We start from the raw sequence: 21,159 nt of genomic DNA, 5'->3' as shown, positions 1-21,159 counted from the left end.
CTAATATGCAAACAGAATCATGCCGATTCACTGCACATACTGTGGGAATTCTCCACTTCAAAATACATCGCGAACAGAGCGTGCACTTCCAATATCGTTTTCACAATATTTGTCAAATTTTCAAGAACAAAATTTCTGAAAGTATTCCCTTAAGACCTTATGACTACCCACTGAAAGGAACTAGTGATAATATCGCCTACTTGACTACTTTTTAGCAGAAAATTGGTTACTTGTTGCAAAATCAATCTTCTATCTTTACACTGGTCACAGTGGGTATGCTGAAATATAGCCTGGTTCCCTGGCCAATTCAATGCGCAGAATACAAAACTATACGCCATAACCCGGGCTTTTGAATCGTCAAAAAATCTGTCAAATGTGCCTGTAGCGCCAACTGGCGGTGAAAACTAAACTAATTCCATTACAAGTCAAAATGAAAAATTATTAAAAAATATTCGGTCAGATTTGAAAACAATATTTCCTCTGTGGCCCGAGGTATAAAGGAAAGAAGTTTAAACTTCCCGATGACCTCATTCACCGAATGTAGGTCGGATCGCGCTGATTTTTGGTTTCTGAGTTCCCCTTGGGCTACTCCTAATTTAGCAGCGTCAACAAAGTGCCTAGGTCTTACGGTTACAAAATGCCCAAAATTGACATGGAAGGATGGAAGGACGGACACCATTCCCTAAGTAATATTACCAGCTTCGCTGACTTTGTCAGCTGAGCTAAAAAGCGGAATCGGGATCTGGCATCAGGTTGGCATACTAAGATCGTTTTCTGGTGATGATTATTCAAAAACTAGGTTTGCAAACTCCACCTTACGGATCTTAGGGACGAGGACCTTTCTTGCAATCTCGTTTTTTCTCGGAAGAGGCTAGAGAAGCAGGTCCAGGACAGATTGCCGCGAAAATTTATAAATAGTTTGGGAAGCTGGCTTGACATCCTGACAAATCCGGCCATCGATCACTCGATATGTGGCCTCGATATGTTTACTCCCTCAATCAGAAAGATGCGTAAGGAGTAGGCCCTGTTTGCAAGAGGATGCTGCAAGAGGATGTTATAAGTTTCCCGAACTATTTATAAATTTTCGCGGCAATCTGTCCTGGACCTGCTTCTCTAGTCTCTTCCTTTTATCTCGCGCCGTGGTACTTGCGGCATTAGCAGTGCGCGAAATAAAAAGAACAGATAAACAGAAAAAACGCGTTTAGGCCTATAGGTCTTTGAAAGCACATTTCGGATTGTAGGAGTGATATATTCAGAGAATGAAAAATTGTGTGATGACAAAATGAATGGATTTGCTGCGTATTTTTCTTCACAATCTGTCGATATGTACACATGCAGACATGGGCATGGGGATGGGGAGGGTATGTCAACCTCCTCCAGGAACCAATGAAAATCCGTTATTATAATGAGGTAAACAATGACACGTGCTAGTCTTGTATACTACACTGTTGGGCAAAATGGTTGTCACCCCTATAGAAAATTGTGAGTTTCAGGTTTATATCCATATTTCTCCACAATCATGGTCAGGTTTCTTTCATTCTTAGATTGAAATTGACATGAGTGACCTAATTCAATTTCGTCACAGGGTATGGCAGTCGTGTGATGTAATAAGACACTAATATGAGGAAGGCTCAGGCCTTGATATAGGGAGCTCTTCGTTAATAGGGCTGGTGAGCGAGAAGACTCGGTGGGGGGGGGGGGTATATAGTTAGGATGATGCCATCATGGCAGTTGACAGAAGAAGCAGTTGGCTAGCACACAATGTCAATGATTGATGGCGAGTAGTTGGTGGGTGGGAGAGGGGGGATATAGTTAGGATGATGCCATCATGGCAGTTGACCCAATAGACGCTGTCGCAGTATAGAAAATAAGTGGGGAGAATGTGGGAAACTAAACACAACAGGAGAAGGATAGGTATTTTTGCCCGGAGATAAGCATAATGATCACAAGACCCAAGTGTAATTAAGATTTATATTCTAATTCAAAAACACCTTAGCCGACCCCCCCCCCCCCCGTCCTGAATAGTTTGAGGTCTCACTAGCCAGTGGTGATCAGGTGTTAATCTTGAAGTTATAAGGCATAGAGGTGAAATTTTTCAAATTTGCGTTATATATACAGGGTGTCTCATGCATTGTGCTACATCAGTCTATGCATGACTGTAAGTCTAGACGACGTTGAAACTCGGTCAGATGTATTCTACAAGAGACAAGCTATTCAGAAATGTATAGGTTTGTGTGAGAGTAAGGTACTGCCAAGTCTACAGCCGCTGGAACAGGGGTATGCATGAAATGACGTCGCGTCATTTTTGGAGGCAGGTAGGCCTGGCCTCCGCACCGGCTAGTGAGACCTGAGGTCAGCGCGTGCGTTTGAGTTAGTGCGCATGCGCTTTCTGAAAATAGAAATGGCTTGTGTTGTGGACGAGTGGTTTCAGGTTTCAAGGTAGGATTTTGTCATGAAAACGGAGAAATAGACATTGAGACCAATGTACTTTCAAGATTATTGCATTATTAATGGAACCAGACCGTCGACATATTGTCACATCCCATGATATTGACGGAATCGTCGTCGAAACGGGCAGCCCCAGACCGATCATGTTGGTGCGCTTGAAACTACGGAAAAGTTAGCAGACGGAAAATCTTTTGCGGAATTTTTGCCAGTTCAAAGCACGATTTCTTCGCAGAAAGAGAAAAATAATCTCTGGCAGCGATGCAGCTTGTTGTTTAATGCATTTCGATTCGCCCCAGGGTATCGTTACACTTTGATTCGGCCCTGTTTTTCTCAGCAATGTTTTTGCACAGCTGTCTGAGTGAGGCCGATGGTGGTGTGACTCATTAATGTCAGCTTTAAAACAGTTGCCCCTCGCGTTTGCATTGATGTCCGGCCGAAAAAAGCGCGTTTATAAAGCAATCTTGCAAAGTTTGAAGGAGATTGTCGGAGAGGTTCGCGTCGATAACATCGTTATTGACTTTGAAAGTGCCATGTGGGGGGCTTTCCGCCGAGCCTTATAAGGCACTTGAGCGCAACGCAGTATTTCTCTGAAGGAGAAAAGCTTGATGGGTTATATCCGGTACGCGCGAGACTACCGCAAAGACTTATGGGTACGTACCGCCAGCTCCCCCGGTCTGTACATCTTGATTGTAGTATACTCGAGCATTTTTTCCCTAAATTCACAACAAATATTTAGCCCGGAGTTTAGCACAAACTTGAAAAAATAATGACTCCACCCATGTAGCGAAACGACCTACGATGTAGCGAAATTACCTACATCCATGTAGCGAAACAACTCCACCCATGTAGCGAAACGTCCTCCATGTAGCGAAACGACCGTACCCATCATGTAGCGAAACGACTCCACCCATGTAGCGAAACGACCTACCATGTAGCGAAACGACCGCCACATGTAGCGAAACGACAGGTAGCGAACTGGCAATGTAGCGAAACGACAGTAAACCCTCTGCTGAATACAGACAGGAACTGGTTATTTAGAAGCTCTGCCTTCCCTTGACTGTCTACCACCGTATCGCCGTTAGGGCTCTTCATCTGCGGTATTCCTATGCTGTCCCTCTTGGTGTGTTTGATTAGGGTCCAAAACCTCTTGTTTGCTTTTGTCCTGTCCTCCATGCTATTGGTGTTTGGGGTGAGGATGTCTTCGATGTAAATCCAGTAGGACTGTCTGATCTTCTTTTGTATCTTGGCCCTGCCTCAGTTCACGATGTTTTTGACTGTCCTGATGTGAGTAGTTGTTCTTGTGCTTTCTTTTGCTTAGTGCTGTGCTCTTCTTCATCAGCTTGCGTATGGGATTCGTTATCCACGGCTTTTGATCTTTGCGCCTGGCGGTCTTGTGTGGTATGTTGGCGCTGATGGCATCCGATAGTGCGTTCTTAAGGGATGTCCACATCATTTCGACAGTGCTTCCTGCTTTGGCCCTCAGCTCATTGTAGACGTTGTCCATGGCGTGTTCCATTTTAGACCAATCCGCCTTTTTATACAGAGGGATTTGTCTTGGTGTCTGCTTGAGCCTGTGCGGGGGGAGAAGACCGTCGATGAGAACCGCTTTGTCGTGGTCCGATATGCCTTCAACTACTTTCCAGTTGGATATTAGTGTCTCGTTGTTGGTGAGAAAGAGATCTAGGGTGTTGTTGGCTCTGGTTGGTTCGGTGATCATTTGGGTCAGTCCTGCATCATCAAAGATATCTTGGAAACGACGCTGTATCCCTACGTTGCTGGCATCCTTCTTCATTGAGTTGGATCTCCAGTCGATATCTGGGAGGTTGAAGTCTCCGGCTATCCATAAGTTGGTGGTGGCGGACGGAGGTAGGTGCTGCAGAGCGGTTTCGAAGGCATCACAGCTGGTTGAGTTGGCTGTGTGGGGATGGTAGAAACCTCCAATGACTATGTTCTTATCCACCTTCAGGCTGATCTGGACCCAGAGGATTTCACAATCTGTGTCCAGGTTTGGCATGATGCTGCTCGCGATTTCGCTTTTCACTGCAATCATCACACCACCTCCTAGGTTTTTGGCATTTCGGTCCTTTCTGAAGATGTTGTACTTGATAGGGAGCATTTCGTTAATAGGGCTGGTGAGCGAGAAGACTCGGTGGGGGGGGGGGGGTATATAGTTAGGATGATGCCATCATGGCAGTTGACCGAAGAAGCAGTTGGCTAGCACACAATGTCAGTGATTGATGGCGAGTAGTTGGTGGGTGGGAGAGGGGGGATATAGTTAGGATGATGCCATCATGGCAGTCGACCCAATAGACGCTGACGCAGTATAGAAAATAGGTGGGGAGAATGTGGGATGGAAACTTAACACAACAGGAGGATAGATACTTGTGCCCGGAGATAAGCATGATGATCCCAAGACCCAAGTGTAGGATTTGAATTCAAAAAGATCTTAGCCGACCCCTTTCCTGAGATATTATTTACCTGCATGCTCTGTAGTCTGTCTCTCTGCTCTTACTCTAAGCTCAGCTTGTCCATTAGTGCGAGTGAAGAGGTGAAACTATCCAGATCCATCATCAACAAGCAGTTATTTACAAGTATGAATTAATGATGTTTTATTTAAATCCAGTCGATCGGCAGTAAAGAGGTTAAATGTTCAAGATTAATCAGCAGCTAGCCCATGTCAACGGCCATCAACTATTTACAACTCAAGTTACATTTTACCAGATCCATCAATAGCCATCAGCAGTTATTTACAAGAATGAATTCGTAAGAAATCCAGTCGACCGGCAGTGAAGAGGTAGTGTACCAAGATTAATCACGGCCATCAAATATATACAACTCCTGTTTCGGGTTACATATTTACAGTCCAATCTAAAATAATAACAGAACTTTGCCAAACAGTGAAGAGATGAATTTCTAAAATCAATCAACGTCCATGGTCTATCTGAAATGAGAAAAAGAACTGGGTAAACATAAATAAATCAGCCGGTTAGTAGAAGAAGCCCCTTTCCCCGAGGCCATGATGAGCCCACGATAATGATTTTAGTAGCCTATTGTCTGTGATTGTTGAGAATAGAATCTCAGATCATCTATTCTTTAGATTTAGGGAGATGGTTGACGACTATTAGGCTACTATCGCTATGAAATTTTCAAAGGATTACGATGTTATACCTGACTTGGAGTGTATTACTCCATGTACCTGATAACCAGGCAACTTACCAATGAATTTATACTTTATAGTTTTTTACACTGGAAAATGATTAAAATCATTTTCCAGTGTATTAACAGAATTTACATGAAAAAGTTACAACACTTTTTTCTGAAGCACCACACGCTGATTACCAGTGGCACTGTCGTTTCCCTGAAAATAAAAGAAAAAATTTGTGCATTGGTTTAGTTTTGAGACGGTCCCTAAAATCGTGCATTGGTTTAGTTTTGAGACGGTCCCTAAAATCGTGTATTGGTTTAGTTTTGAGACGGTCCCTATAACAATCTTGATACTAGAGGCGCTGGTGTCGTTTGATGATGTCATTTTCGTAAATTCGGCAGTCTTCGCGTGTCCTAATGTATGTTCGGACATGGTCGAGATTTATAAGGTCGAATTTAAAATCTAGAAGCTATTTTGATTGGTTAAGGAAAGGAGCCGGTGACCTTGCGTCCCAGCGTCCGCACGCGGCATCGGATGGCAGCATGAGCTTTAAGATGCCGTCCTCGTTCCTCACAGCACACACCAGAAGATTATAGACCATGTCATCTTATTGTGCCAATCCATGATTATGATAAGTATTAATGATTAGTCTTTAAAATTTTATACACCTTTTCATTTTTCGTCGTCCGCTTCTTCAGAGCTTGCAAGACGTTCGACGTTCATTCATGCACATGTGCGATGTGGGGCATATGTCAGATGTGTATTGCACGCAATGCATGGCGCGCGACATGGACTGTCAGTCATGCTGTCGGCTGTGTGCATGTGTGGTTGGCCAAGGCCATGGCCCACATCATGACATGGGGATGGGGGTCAAGACACTACGATGGAGAAATGTAGGGACTGGAGCTGGTAGGGAGGATTGATCAAGAATGACAAGCATGACAAGGAGGCTGTGTCAGATTAGTGCCTTGGTCGAAGTTGGACTTCATGACTCATTGACTGAGTGGTCATCATGACTATCTCGGTTTTTACTTTTGCCTTTCCCTTTGGTGGGGTTTGTCAGTGCCTTGGCTGGGGGAACATGATTCCGTGGCCTGTGAGTGTGATTTGTGCAATAGGGGAGGCCTGAGTCACTAAATGTAACGCCTCCGTTTCATAAAAGTAGCCTATTACAAATAGGCCTTAAATACAATGTGGGCCTACTCGTAAGTCGTATGAAAAATGTAGGCCTCGGACTACTTCTCAATCTGTAACGTCGTACGATATTGTATCGCCACTTTTTACAGGGGTCTAGCGTCATGACGTAAATACTAAATGGCCTAGCCTACCGCAACCTATGAATATAAGTAAATTAAGACCTATGCTAAGTGACTTGCCTTCTTCTGCTTGAAATCCCAGTGATTTTCTTCCTCACATTCACTGTCGACATTCTCCGTTCCAGGATCGAGGTCGAGCAGGAATCCCATCTCCTGTTCATTTGCATCTTCAGTTGTACCGGTAGGAATATGGTCTTCTACTATTGAGAAGCAGTTGACTGGCCCACAGTCAATTAGACCAACATCATCATTATCATCATCATCATCTTCCTCCTGAACGTTGATTGGGGCCTGCAAATGGAAAGTGTGACTGACATCAACCAATCTGGACCGTGGACTGGAGAAGAATTTGAGTGGTGCTAGAAAGTAAGTAGACAAGCAGAATCACTAAAAATAAAGCCTATTCAGAGGTTAAAATAAAAAAAATCAGAAAAAAAAAATCCTGGGGTAGCGAGCAGTTGAAGCAATTCGTTAGGTTCGTTAAGTTTTTGTGAATTGGCAAAGTCACTACACAGTACAGACATATAGTGGACCTCCAAAGTGAGCAGCCTTGTATGAGTATCTTTGGATTGAGTAATACAATTTTCATAAAAATTTCATATAGCTATTGAGCTAAGATTAAGAATGATGGTTTTTCATGACTTTCCATCAATCTTTTCATTCCCTCTGAAAACCCAACAGCCATGCTAATTTTAAGAACCGGTCCGATGACTTTACATTGGCAATTCCTTGATCTTCGACGGCTCTAATCAGGTATTTGAGCCATTTTCCGGCTAGGGCGTTCGTCGGGTGTACGCCATCGTACAAGTCATGGTAGGTATGTTTCTTGCACCGCTTTCCTCTTTTTACCTGAAATATGGAGTAAAAAAAAAAAATTACGAGAAATTCTCAAGGCATGGGGAGCAGTTACAGCAGTTACGCTAGTAAAGCATGTTGTAATTGCCACCAGATATCAAGCCTTTTATTACTCGAGCATTTCACTTCAAGAATTCTACTGATTACAGTGGCTTATGGAAGTGACCATCAAAAGGTAACTGAAAAAAAATCTTAAAAAAGCAATATAAATGCTCTGTTTAGCTCATGGTAGGTTGATGACTTTTAGACTAGTTTACGTTGAAATTGTACAATGAACATTAGAAAGAAGGATAGTGGAGTGTTATTTGCTGGTCTGCTCCACAGCCTTGAGTGCTTCATTTTAGATGTTTAGGCTCCCTACCTGAAATTTCAGGAGGTCCCTCTCCCATCTTGGAGTCTTTAATCCTGCTAACCAGTTGACGCTCCAGATATGACTATTGATTTCTATATCATTTTCAAGTCCACGTTGCTGTAATGTCAGCGCTGCCTGTGAAATTTCAGGAATATGTAACTTTCCATGTTTTATTAGATAATCATTGTACTTGATTATTGAGACAGGTGGTATAGGGATCACCAGAACTCCAAGGAGTTCAAATTGATCCTTAAAGTGATTAATTGCTTCTATTGTTTTGTGTGCATTGCCATTGGCATTGTAATTGACTTCAACTCCTGAATTGCTCCTCTTTTTCTCTGTCAGGTTGCAAATTCCTGCCCCAAGGATGATTTGAATTTGGGAATCAGCCACTCCAAGTTGTTGAAGCTTTTCTACTGCATCCTCTGCTTTCGATTGCAGTGCTTGGATGGTCCCTCCCGGCTTGACAATCCATTGTTCATTTGCATATATTGGCCGTTGATGCCGCAACTTCAATCCCCGGGAGTCCATCACAAAAATCCGATTCATTTTCTGCAATAGAATGTAATCTAATTAATTTTAAAGGAATTAATCACAAGGTAAGAATAATTAAAAGCAACAGAGTTTTTTCTGTACACGGTACATGTACTTTCACTTGACAGTGTCAATTTTGTTCCCTAGTCAATTCTTCTGAATTCAAAGGGAAAATGGGAAGAAACACATGCATATCGCCATCGGTGCTTAACCTTAAATTGCATTATTTTCTGTTCTCCCCAACCACCTTGACTGCTTGGTTATCACTTACATTTAATGCAAATGGTATGCATTTTTGTTCCACTTTGTAGGAATTGGGTTTCTTGCTGAAGTGCGCTCCCTTGCTAACTTGAATCAGAAGGTTGATGAGAGACAGGGCCATGTACCGCACCGAATGATTGAAGTACAACGTCAATGACTGAGGAACAGGAAGTCGGTTAGAGACGATCATGTCCCCCACCGAACTATTGACATACAAAAATGATTGAGAAGAAGAGTTTTGATTTGGAATGGAAGAAACAATGAAGGTAAGATAAACGATATCCTGGTCATTGCTGTCATCAGGGGAAGAGTGACTCAAATAAACATTTCTGAAAATTAATAAAGCCAAGAAGACCTAAATTAAGTGACTGAGGAACAGGAAGTTGGTTAGAGACGGTCATGTCCCCCACCGAACGCTTGGAATACAATGATTGAGAAGAAGAGTTTGCTTGGAAGAAGCAATGAGGGTAAGATTTAAAGCAATATCATTCTGGTTATTGCTGTCGTCGGGGGAAGAATGACTCCAGTAATCATTTCTAAAAAATGAATAAAGCTAAGAAAATCTAAATTCAGTGACTGAGGAAGTCGGTTAGAGACGGCCATGTCCCCCACCGAACGCTTGGAATACAACAGTGTTTGAGAAGAAGAGTTTTTGTTTGGAAGAAGCAATGAAGGTAAGATTGAAAGCAATATCATCCTGTGTCATCATTGCTGTCGTCTGGAGAAGAATGACTCAAGTAAACATTTCTGACAATGATATGAATAAAGCTAAGAAGACCAAAATTCAGTGACTGAAGAAGTCGCTTAGAGACGGCCATGTCCCCTACTGAATGCTTGGAATACAACAATCATTGATAAGAAGAGTTTTTGTTTGGAAGAAACAATGAAGGTAAGATTTAAAGCAATATCATCCTGTGTGGTCATTGCTGTCGTCTGGAGAAGAATGACTCAAGTAAACATTTCTGACAATGATATGAATGAAGCTTAGATTTAGGAGACCTAAATTCAGTGACTGAGGAAGTCGGTTAGAGACGGTCATGTCCCCCACCGAACGATTGGAATACAATGATTGAGAAGAACAGTTTTTGTTTGGAAGAAGCAATGAAGGTAAGATTGAAAGCAATGATATCATCCTGGTTATTGCTGTCGTCTGGAGGGAGAATGACTCAAGCAAACATTTCTGACAATGAATGAAGCTAAGAAGATGTAAATTCAGCTACTGAGGAACATTTAATAAGTCAGTTAGAGAAGCACTGAACTAAGGTAAGATAAACGATATCTGGTCATCAGGGAAAGAATTACTCTAGTCAAGTAAACATTTCGTACATTGAATTAAGCTAAGAAAACTTGAAGTTGGATGAATATGATTTGAAGATCTAGTGCTTCCTAACATAAAAATTAATGAGGTAAAGAAAAGTCTGTTATAGACAGCCTTGTCCCCCACCGAATGATTAAAGTTCATTAAGGAACTTCAGCTTGCAGGGGGCAATGAATGTAAGAATATAACATGAAGGTCTATAGTGCTTCCTGTCCTATAGAAGACATGGAATTCCATGAATGAGGATCAGAATTTGGTTAGAGACGGCCATGTCCCCCACCGAATGATTAAAGAGTTTTAGCTTGTAAGAGACAATGAATGTTAGAATATTGCATGATGAAGAATTATTGTGCTTCATCAAGAATACTTAAAAAATCATACAATTACAAATGCCAAATGGATAATGGAATGCCTTTGCCAAATGTATCAACAATGCATTGCAATGTAAACAAGTAGAAAAAGGCACTAGGTTTCTTAAATGTAATGTATGTATGATAATTATGTAATGATTTGAATTTCCTTGAGATATCCATATGTAACAGATGTTTGCTCTGCAACTTTCTTGATCCTTTCAATCTCCTTCCCTCTTGCAGTAGTGGTCTCAGTTCTGACAATATGACAGAGCCGGTCTTCATTTACCATCACATGAGGGTGAAAGGCAAAGTCCGGATCACCTCCAGAATCTCCTGCTGTCTTGGCCCGCGACAGAGCAACGAACAGAGCGCCAGGATTTCTAGACTCGAAAGCTCTTGTCCCGGGATGAATGACAATGTAACGGTATGCTTCATTATCACCAATTGTCATGCCTTGGCATCGATGAATGGTGGTTCCCCAGCCAAGTCTCAGGGGAATTTGTTTGCGCCTACATGAATGGCACGGGCATTCCATTAGACGCGTGACAGGTACAATTGGGACTATTTTTGTACCAGAAATGGAGGGTGGTCCACTGTACCTGTCGAATTCTACCATTACAACATCGGGTAATCCCATTTTGGGGTCTTTGCCATCTGTGTAGACAATATCTCTGACAATGCCAGTAGAACCGTTGAATAACCCATAATTTACAGCAAGATTTCCTGTTAACATCACTCTTGCTTCTTGACACAAAAACAGTTCAGGTAGGAGCCCTCCTGCCTTCTCGCTTGGGGTGTTCTTATGGACTCCTGTGTTCAGTGCTTTAATTCTTGCTATTGGGGCGCAACAGTTGGCTTCAAGAAGCTTCATCTTATTGTGCTCCCATTCATTGGCATGGGTTGGAAACACAAACAACCCCTTGTCACTCATTCTCTCCAACAAATCTTGTCCATGTGTTTTCCTCAGTGTGTCCCACTGGAAAGCTTGCAGCCATTTTGCCTGTTCTCTGGTGACGGTGTAGTTCCTCAGAGCATTTAAAGTGTCTTTTAGTTGGCTGTCCCCATCGTTTTGTCTTATTATAGTTTTTAGAATCACAGCCTTGTCAAACTCCTGCCAGGCAAGTGCACCATGAAGGCATGCATTGACCTCACCTCGTGGTTTGTATACTGGATGATCACAGACAGGGGGTAGCTGGACATCATCACCAAAAAAGACAACTACCGGAATACCACCCCACGGTTTGCCAGAGTTCAGTCCATTTTGAACTCCACAGGAACAGAGGTATTCCATCCATCCGAGGGTTTTGCATCCAACTAGTGATCGTTCATCAATGAGAAGGACATGTAATCCTTCGCAATGTTCTTGAAGGGTATATCCAGTCTTTCCATGTGGTGGCGTCATGTCCTTCGTCGAACTTGATCCTGTGGGAACCTTCAGAAAGCTGTGGATTGTGGTGCCTGAAATGAGATTTGCACTGTTTCCTGTTGGCCCAAGAACCTGCACAACCCTGTTTTCCTGGAAAAGAGTGCGAATCCCTTTCACCAAACATTTAATCAAAAATGATTTCCCTGAACCTGCTGTACCTGCAACAACTAACCTTAGGTATGAGGTGAATTCCTGAGGATCAGCTTTGTAGTGGTAAAGAGTGCTCATAACTAAGTTGTATGCAAATTTCTGATCCTCATTCATCATATCCAAATCTACATCAGGAAGCACTATATTTTCATTTGCTCTTTCCTTCCCTTCTTCAAACGAGATATTCTCCAGCCAAGTAATCCCAAGGTTTGATGGGTACTCCATGGAGGTGACTCCCCAGTCATGTTCCGGTCCTCCATCATCGTACTTGAAGTCAGTTACCACATCAAAATCGACTTGTGGTCGAAGAAGATCCATCCAATCAGGCTGTTCAGCTTCGTCCTCACAAACAACTTTTTCCAACTCTGATGCTTTTCTGTGCTCGTATTGTCCTGCTCCCTCTACATCAGCCTTGACAAAGGTTGGGCAGGAATCCATGTTGAGAAACTCCAGCATTCTCTCCTGCCATGATAAATTTTCATCCTTGATGTCAGGAATTTTTCTCCAGTTCGGCCAGTGGAGCAACAGCATATTGCGACCGTAATCTTCAGAAAGTGGCCATGTTGCCTTCATGCTGCCAGCCATCACAGGAACACGTCCTTTCCTTGAGATGAAATTGTAGAATGAACAGTTGTCTTCGTTCTTTCTGGCGAGGTACTTGTCCAAGGGTGTACTTTTTGTTAGTGTTTCACCTTTTTTTTCAAGTAACCTCGATCCAGTTGTGCTCACTGACAGGAACTGATGGCTGGATCTGTATAGAGGCAACCTGGACAACTCGTATGTTGCTTCCATGGCTGAAACATCCCTTGTGACACTATTCATTAGAAGTTTCATGCGGATGGTCTTCGATGTGCTCTCGTTGTCCGTGCAATTAACCAGGTCGTTAAAAAGAGCAGATGCTGCTCCAGTTGGCTCATTGCTTTTGCAGGCGTAGCTACAAATATAGCGTCGAACGCCAACAATCTCATCAACAGATGGATGTTCTGGGTCACTGTGCGAGAGAATAATTGAAATGTCTCCATTTGCCCGCCATGCTTGAGTATGGATTCGTGAGTGTTGGACAAGGACAGGGTGATCCCGCTCCATCTCAAGTCTCAGGATATTGTGTCGGTCACGTGTTATTGCAGGCTGTACCCGCAATAACTTACCTGGCTCGGAGATAGAACCAAATCCCATCCGACACTCTCTCTCCTTCTTCCCCTTCAACAGCCTCAGACAATAGTCTGAGCATCTGTGCAGGTTGACCCTGTTACTGAGGAGGAGATGATCCTCCAATAGACTATCCTGGTTTTGGCTGATGTCACATAGCAATTTGAACAGGGGGTTTGTGTCCTCTGGAGGCGAAGGTGCTGTGCCCTCGGGTGGGGGCCAGAGGTCCTTGCGTGGATTACCCTGCTCGTCCTTGCCTGCTGGATGCATGGCTGTCATGCCAAATATGCGTTCAGCCCAGTCTGATAGTTCCTTTGCCATATCTTCCTCACTAAGCTCATTTTGGACGGCATCGAAGAGCAGTCTATGCGGTTGCTGGTCATTCCGCCAACAGAGACCATGCCAATGAATCATGCCTCTGCTCTTGGCAAATTCTTGGCGATACCAATATGCCTCCACCCCAAAAACTTTTTTCATTTCATGCTTGAAATATGACTGAGTACGGAGGTCGAAGTACTTTCCAACTATGTGGCTGTTTTCTTGCAGCGCAGCAAAAAGTTGGGATTTGTCATCTAAATCCTGAACTTCGCCTTTGGCCTCCAGGATATAGTCATGTAAAAGTTTCCTCAAGGGTTTGAAATAAAATTCGGCACAACTGCCGGTGCCAAAAAACGTGGGAAGGCCCTTGCCCTGGGTGATCTGGTACTGGACGAGAGATTCCAATTCCTTAAACCGTTGGGCCCAGTACTGAGAGGTTCCCCTAAGTCCAGCACTGAAGTAAAGCACTTTTTCACCAATGGCAGTGTCGCCATTTTTGGCTCACCTGTGAGCCTTTACCATCACGCAGCGTCCGTCGTCGTCCGTCGTCGTTAGACATGGGTGGCACGTTTTGTTACATGTAAAGCCACTGAACTGAAACTTAGTACACATGTACCCCTTGGTGACCACTACTCAGAGACCAAAACGCGGTCGCATATGTTTCACGGTTTGGCCACCAGGGGGCCAAAGGTAAAAAATGAAGAAATGCGTTTTCTCCCTTATAACTGGTCCGAAAAATTTGAAAAAAATATGGTAGGTACTTCTACTAATGGGACATCACATATCCTCCGGGTTTTTGATTTGACCTAATTTTCAAGCTAAGATAGGTCAAAGTTCGCCGACGGCACCGCTGTTAGTCAATGGTGGCACGTTTTGTAATCGCTGAGGCTATTGAACTCAAACTTGGTACATATATACCCTTGGGTGACCTTTACTCAGAGACTGAATCGTGGCGTCATACGATTTACGGTTTGGCCAATAGGGGGCCAAAGGTCAACAACTGATTACCACACCAAATTAGACCTTGTATTTACAAATGCACATCATGTACACCATACAGGGATCATTGACAATTGCTGGTCTGACCATAAAATGATATATACAGCTTTACCAATGTCAGAATCACTGACTCCATAGCCTCCCCTTCGACACAGGTGAGCACATGGTCCCTGGACCATTTCATTTATTTTGTCCTTGAGATCTGCCACTGTCAGGTGGTCGTCTCCTAAATGTTGACGGACAATGTAAGTTGAACTATCTAGGACTCTCTTTCTAGCAATCATATTGTGGACTACAAATTTAAAATGGTGGTGTCCAGAAAATCGGCCGTCCTTAAACCATAACAGGTGTTCTGCCCAGTCACTCAGGGAAGTGCATGTGTTAGGCCGGTTGCTATGAAAGGGAAGGGAAGAGATAGGGAAAAGCCAATGTGAAGAAATTTCTTGTGGTAAATTCAGAGACTGGTTTGTCATCTCTCGTTGGCCATGGGATGGTGATTGTTCCTCTCTGTGTCTCAGAAACTTCCACATCTTCTCTTCCCACTGCTTCTTTCACAACATCTTCCACCTTCTTCCGTATATCAGTGGGTGGGTCCGGAAGCAAAATGCCTGACACAGTTTGACCATCATCATCAGCAAAACCTTCGGGACAGGTTTGATCTGGAGCAGGCCCTTCATCTCTTCTGTGTTTTGCCTTTGAAGAAAATTCAATGGTCTGCAAATTTTGCAATTCACCATCTGCTGGTAGAAGATTGAGGCGCTCCTCACTTATGATTATGTCATCATAGGCAGGATTATTGGCCTTGAGCCATTTTAGAGCTGCCTCTACTCTGCTTCTAGATACTCTGAAAGCTTTACTTGAGTCATTTTTCCCCTGACGTCGTACTCTTATGATATTGATTTCACTTGGAAGTTTAGGTAGAATTTTGCCAACTTCATCGATAGCTTGAGGGAACGCCACACAGTGCCCACTTGATGCTAGACCACCATGTTTCATCAGATGTACATTTATGGATGGGGAAATCCTGGAGATAAGCTGCTGTTCCACCGTTGTTAGTTTTGATAACTCGGGTGGCATTTCTCCCGGATCCATGTTGTTATCTGCTGAAAACATTTTCACATCACTTTTTTCAGTAGCACATCTTCTGCATACATTTTGTGAGTTCGTCTTCATTTGCAGTCTTCTCTCCTGGCATACTGAGCATAAAGTAAACTTGTATGACATTTGCTCAACCTCAAATGCCCTAATACCTGCCATAGCATTTTGAAGCGTCTTGTCAGGCAAGTTTTCTGTGGTGTCTTTCAACTCCTCTTCATTGTCTTTTTCTAGATGCAAGGATTCGCGTTTTACCTTTAGGCGCCGGCTGTTGTTCTGCCGTCTTTTTTTCTTTGCACTTGCGCTCTCTGTCTCAGATGGCTCCAGGGGAACAATTCCCAATCGCTTTGACTGCCTTCTAACTTCTGGTGAAGAGTTCTTGTTTACCTTAGTGGAAGTGATCTTGGTTGGTACAGGTGGAAGAGCTGTTTGCTCTGGCGGCATCAGAATGCTGTAGTGTTGTTCTCGTAGTAAGAGAGTAATGTGCATCAGTGCGTCATCAGTCTCAATAGTTTCGTTGTAATAAGTGGTCTTTCTGGTACCATCATTATGCAACTTCCTTCCTTCCAATAAGATGTTGAAGGAACATTTCAGCAGATTTGCTGCAGATTTGCTGCAGCTTGGACTTCACATGATGTTGCATATCCACCCCTTTTAAGCATCGTCTCCTGATACTGCTCTTGACTTTTTATTCCATGGCATACTTCAACCATGGCTTTGTGCTCTTCCCATGTGCTTAGAATATACCCACATATCAGTGTTCTGTACTACTTATGGCCAGAGGGGTTCCTTTGTCCATGTACTATAACATCATTCAGGCAGTGAAAAAAGCAATTTCCATCGCCGGGAACATTAACGATTTGGTATTCCTTTATAGCATTGGCAATTTCACTGGTTCGATGGCTTTGTTCTTCCTGGTTTGGCTGGGTCTGAGGCTCCTTCCTTCTCATCTCACCATCGCTCCGCTGTGGAGGTATATTGTAACAGTGGTCCCAAATCATTTTCAGTGTCTTGACTCTGATTCAACCCAAACCTGAAATCAAAGTCTAGGGTGGGTCTAGTTTACAGAAAGATTGGTTAGAAATAGTATGCAATGCTGCCCACGAGATCAGATTGCCAGCCTGACAGCACTTATGAAATAAATGAAATGTTTTGATACTCTTATACATCTTTACTAGTGTAGTCATTTGCAAGCAGAATTGAGCATTTTCGCATCAAGAAAGGGTCAAATCCCTTGGCCTTGGGCAGAAACACTGTCTTGAGCAGAAAGTGCTACTGTCAAACAAGTAAACGAAACCTGGGAATGAGAATGAGTTAGTGCTTTTAGAATAAGAAGGATGTGACTAATGGCAAATTGTTGGGCAAATCTCTTCCATTTTGGACTTGAGTTATGCATTCTTGGAGGGTTTTACATGTACTGTCTATTATTCATTCCAGTGTTCCTTTTTATGTTTGCAGGTGAACCATACTTACTAATGCAGAAAAACTATGGCTGAGATGATCGGACTGCAATCATGAAGTTACATCCATGGAGACAGGATTTGGACAGAAGGTCTCATTCGTGCGAAAGGAAACGAAACGAAAAGGCGCAGGAATAACCCGAATGTGCCAACCACAAGCTTTCACCATCAAACACATTATTCAAGATGGGTCCCAAGGATTCCTTATTTTCAAGGATGTGACTATAGGATGTAAGATATCACAGCACATTCAACAGGATTTCCCAGATAAGGTGGACGCATCCATGGGTGACTGTTTGTGTGCAGTGCCAGTGGTAACTTGCATGATGAAATTTGGGTCACATCAATGGAGACATGGGATACTGTCTTCAGGATTACAGTGTCACATCCTGAGACAACCATCAGTGGTGATTGCAGACTACCTTCGAAATTGTAACGTCACATCAAGAGACGACCATATTTGGTAGCTCTGAGTGGTGACAGCAGATATCTTTAAAACTGCTGTAGATATGGCTGTCTTCTGGTTTTGTAGGGGGAGAGGTCTCATATTTATTTTTTAACGATTCCTTGTGATGGCCATCGGTGAGGAAAATCTTCTTACCAAGGATATTACATGTTTTATTGTGAACTGAACATTTTTTGGGTTCAACTTAATCAATTTGCAAAATGAATCAATATTATAATTATAAGCAACAAAATTTCACTTAGTGATAATCACACGTTGCACACATTAGCCTACAGCTGCTCCTGCAGTTTTGAGAAATGTATGCAACTGCAAGCAAAATGTCAAGTGTTGCAGTATAAGGTAGGCAATCGCTCACAACACCTTCCTCAAATATTTTCTAGGTGTACTTCATTCACCCACAGTTGAATATTCCCTGTCTTCAGGGATGTGACGTCACATCCAGAGACGCATATTGCATCCTTTGACAGTGGGGAAAACAAATTATTTTGGGAGATATTGAGCGGTATGTGCTTAATTTGGTTCTGCTGAAGGACGAGAGTTGGTTCTGTTGATGATGCAAGGTCTGGCATGGCATGGGGAGGACAATTTTCAATTCAAGGACAAGAAATAATGTTGCATTGCATGTTATTTTTGCAGTGATTGTTACAAGGCAATAAAAATGATCGTCATACTGGTACTACTGTGTCATTCAACAACTTTTATCTTGATCTTTTTACATACCCTGGCCTTTTAATTAAAACAAAAGACTGTCTGTGTGTGTGGCTGATGTGCGAGGTGATGAAGACGTGGAGATGTGCCTACCAGCAGATTTTCTGTCTCGGTACATCAAAGTTTCACATCTGTCAATGTTGTTTCTCTACCTTGGTCTCTTGGTGACGATCTCTCTTTATTTAGAATATGTCCACTCTGTTATTTCTCACTAGGACATGCATTTTCTGGGATACTCACCACAGATGACATGATTGAAGACACCAGTGACCAGTGCCAGTGTAGCAGACGACGTTGTCCTCGAAAGACCATAGCCTGGTATTCGCCCCATCTCATTTTAGACATTTTGATTAAATGTATTTGCAAAACGTAAATTTTTTAAAAAGTGTTGGACTTTAAACGCCAATGCATGTTATCGGTATGTAAAGTAATCTAATCCAGCTCATTTTGAAGCCAGAAAAGTAAAATAAGCGTGAATAGTTTGAGGGTAGTGTGTGCGTTTGAGTTAGTGCGCATGCGCTTTCTGCGGAAAATTGAAATGTTGTGGGCGAGTGGTTTCAGGTTTCACGGTAGGATTTTGACATGGAAACGGGGAAATAGACATTGAGACCAAGGTACTTTCAAGATTATTGCATTATAAATGGAACCAGACCGTTGACATATTGTCACACCCCATGATATTGACGAAATCGTCGTCGAAACGGGCAGCCCCGGACCGATCGTGTTGGTGCGCTTGAAACTACGGAAAAGTTAGCAGACTGAAAATCTTTTGCGGAATTTTGCCAGTTCAAAGCACGATTTCTTCGCGGAAAGAAAAATAATCTCTGGCATCGATGCAGATTGTTGTTTAATGCATTTCGATTCGCCCAAGGGTATCGTCACACTTTGATTCGGCCCTGTTTTGACGAAATCTTCAACCGAACAGCGGCTTCTCTGCGTAAACATCGTAGCGTCCCGCTGACTTGTTTGGAAAAAGAAAATCTCTCCCCAGGTAAATTGCTGTGCATTAGCGTATACGATTCGCGTGCAAAAATGTCACCTGGGTGTGGAGGTTTTCTGGTTCCGGGTCAAGTTTTTTTCGTTGACGGTATACACATACTCTCTAACCATTAAGCTCGCTAAGAGCTCCCTAATAAAAGGAGTTTTTCTTGACAATCTGTCGATATGTACACATGACATGGGCATGGGGCTAGGGAGCGTATGTCAACCTCCTCCAGGATCCAATGAAAATCCGTTATTATAATGAGGTAACCGACTGAAGCAATTGCTGAATCGCTCAGGCGATATACAAGTGATTATATTAATGTTCTGTGTACGGAAAACGGGCTGAACTCTGCCGAGTATAAAGATAAAGCTGAGAGAGTTATAGCGTTATCCGAGTTGAAAGACCTAAAAGATCCTTTTCTTACTGCAATGGTGGCAACTTCGTCAGTATCCCCGCCACCACCTACTAATACTGATCCGGCAGTGTTCATGAGAATGTTGGAAACATTCAGGGAAGAGAGAGATGAGAACAATCGGATCATGCGTGAATCCATTGAGTCGATCGTTGACAAGATGCCCAAGAGGGAACACCGATTCATACCCATCAAGGAGTTTTCGAAGATTGCAAAAACTGACGATGTGGTGCTTTGGCTGCAAACGTTCGAGAATCTGGCAACTCGGTACAAGATCGACAGAGATGAATGGTGTGCAGCCCTAGAGCCGTTTCTCTCAGATAATGCGCAATCAGCTTACTTGCAGTCCCGCTAGCGGATCGTGGTAACTTCGATACTGTAAAAAAAGCGATTTTGTCACGCTATCGCTTAACTCCGTCTGCCTGTCGCTCCAAGTTCCGTACTGACACCAAAGAAAGATCCGAGACGTTCTTGGATTACGCATCGCGATTGGAGGCGTACTTCAGACATTGGACAACCCCGTCGAAAAGGTTGTTAGAGGATGATGAAGCTTCTGACATTTTCAGAAAAATTGTGGTTGACCAGTTTATTTCAACAGTTAGAGATGAACAGTTACATTTGAAATTATTTGAGAGGGAAGGGGACTGTCTGTTTCAGTTGGCTCAGTTTTCGGACAGCTATGTCTTAGAAAAGCATCTCATGCTAGACAATAAGAAAAAAGTTAGATTCTACCCCTAAGTTGGACTCTTTTCTTAGTAAGAAAACAGATTTTGTGAAGAAACCAGATTTTGTAAAGAAACCAGGTGGTAAATACAATGATGCTTGCTACAGTTGTGGTGAACTTGGTCACAAAAGGTACCAGTGTCCAAATCGGAAGCTTGATACTTCCGGTAGTAGCAAGTCTGAAGCCGATTCCCATAAGAAGGTTGATGTAAAGCCGAACAAATTTGTAAAAACTGATTTGAGAATGGTTGAACCTCATGTTCAATTATCAGTTGCTGGTAAGTCTGTGAAAGGCTTGGTTGATAGTGGAAGTGCAGTCACCATGGTAACCAGAGACCTGTGTGAAGAAGTTGGTGTTGAAATTGTCTCAGACAAAAAGTTGTCTCTTTCTTGGTTTGAGGGTAGTCAAGTTGACACTCTTGGTGTACCCATGCTTGATCTTGAATGTGCTGGTGTACCTTTGGCAGTAGAGTGTGTAGTGGTTTGCAAGCTAGATTCTCCAGTACTGGTTGGTAGGGACTTCATATACAAGTCTGGGTTAACTCTTGATTTTGGGGAAGGGTCATATTGGACTCCACACAAACCCATAGTTAAGTGGCCATTGCTCGATCATACTTCTTGCACTGTTGAGACCATATCCAGTTTGAGTGAGTCTCTTGCAAACCACAAAGACGACGTTTCTGGTG

The 21,159-nt window shown here is 42.9% G+C and overlaps 1 long non-coding RNA gene across 4 annotated transcripts; it reads left to right on the top strand.

Moving 5' to 3' along the window:
- The first annotated feature begins 2,208 nt into the window (after positions 1-2,208).
- Positions 2,209-18,321, top strand: LOC135496893 (uncharacterized). Of its 4 annotated transcripts, none has more exons than XR_010448735.1 (6): positions 2,209-2,439; positions 7,035-7,275; positions 8,558-8,715; positions 8,962-9,177; positions 10,823-11,006; positions 17,178-18,321. It is a non-coding gene; the product is annotated as an uncharacterized LOC135496893 (long non-coding RNA). The 4 variants fall into 4 exon arrangements; XR_010448737.1 differs by lacking the exon at positions 2,209-2,439 and adding an exon at positions 9,485-9,585 and having other exon boundaries at positions 4,722-7,275; XR_010448736.1 differs by lacking the exon at positions 2,209-2,439 and having other exon boundaries at positions 4,725-7,275; positions 8,462-8,715.
- Positions 18,322-21,159: the final 2,838 nt, after the last annotated feature.

Source organism: Lineus longissimus, chromosome 12 (assembly GCF_910592395.1).
Source record: "Lineus longissimus chromosome 12, tnLinLong1.2, whole genome shotgun sequence".
NCBI classification, from domain to species: Eukaryota; Metazoa; Nemertea; class Pilidiophora; order Heteronemertea; family Lineidae; genus Lineus; species Lineus longissimus.
This window is presented reverse-complemented; position numbering and strand designations above follow the sequence as displayed.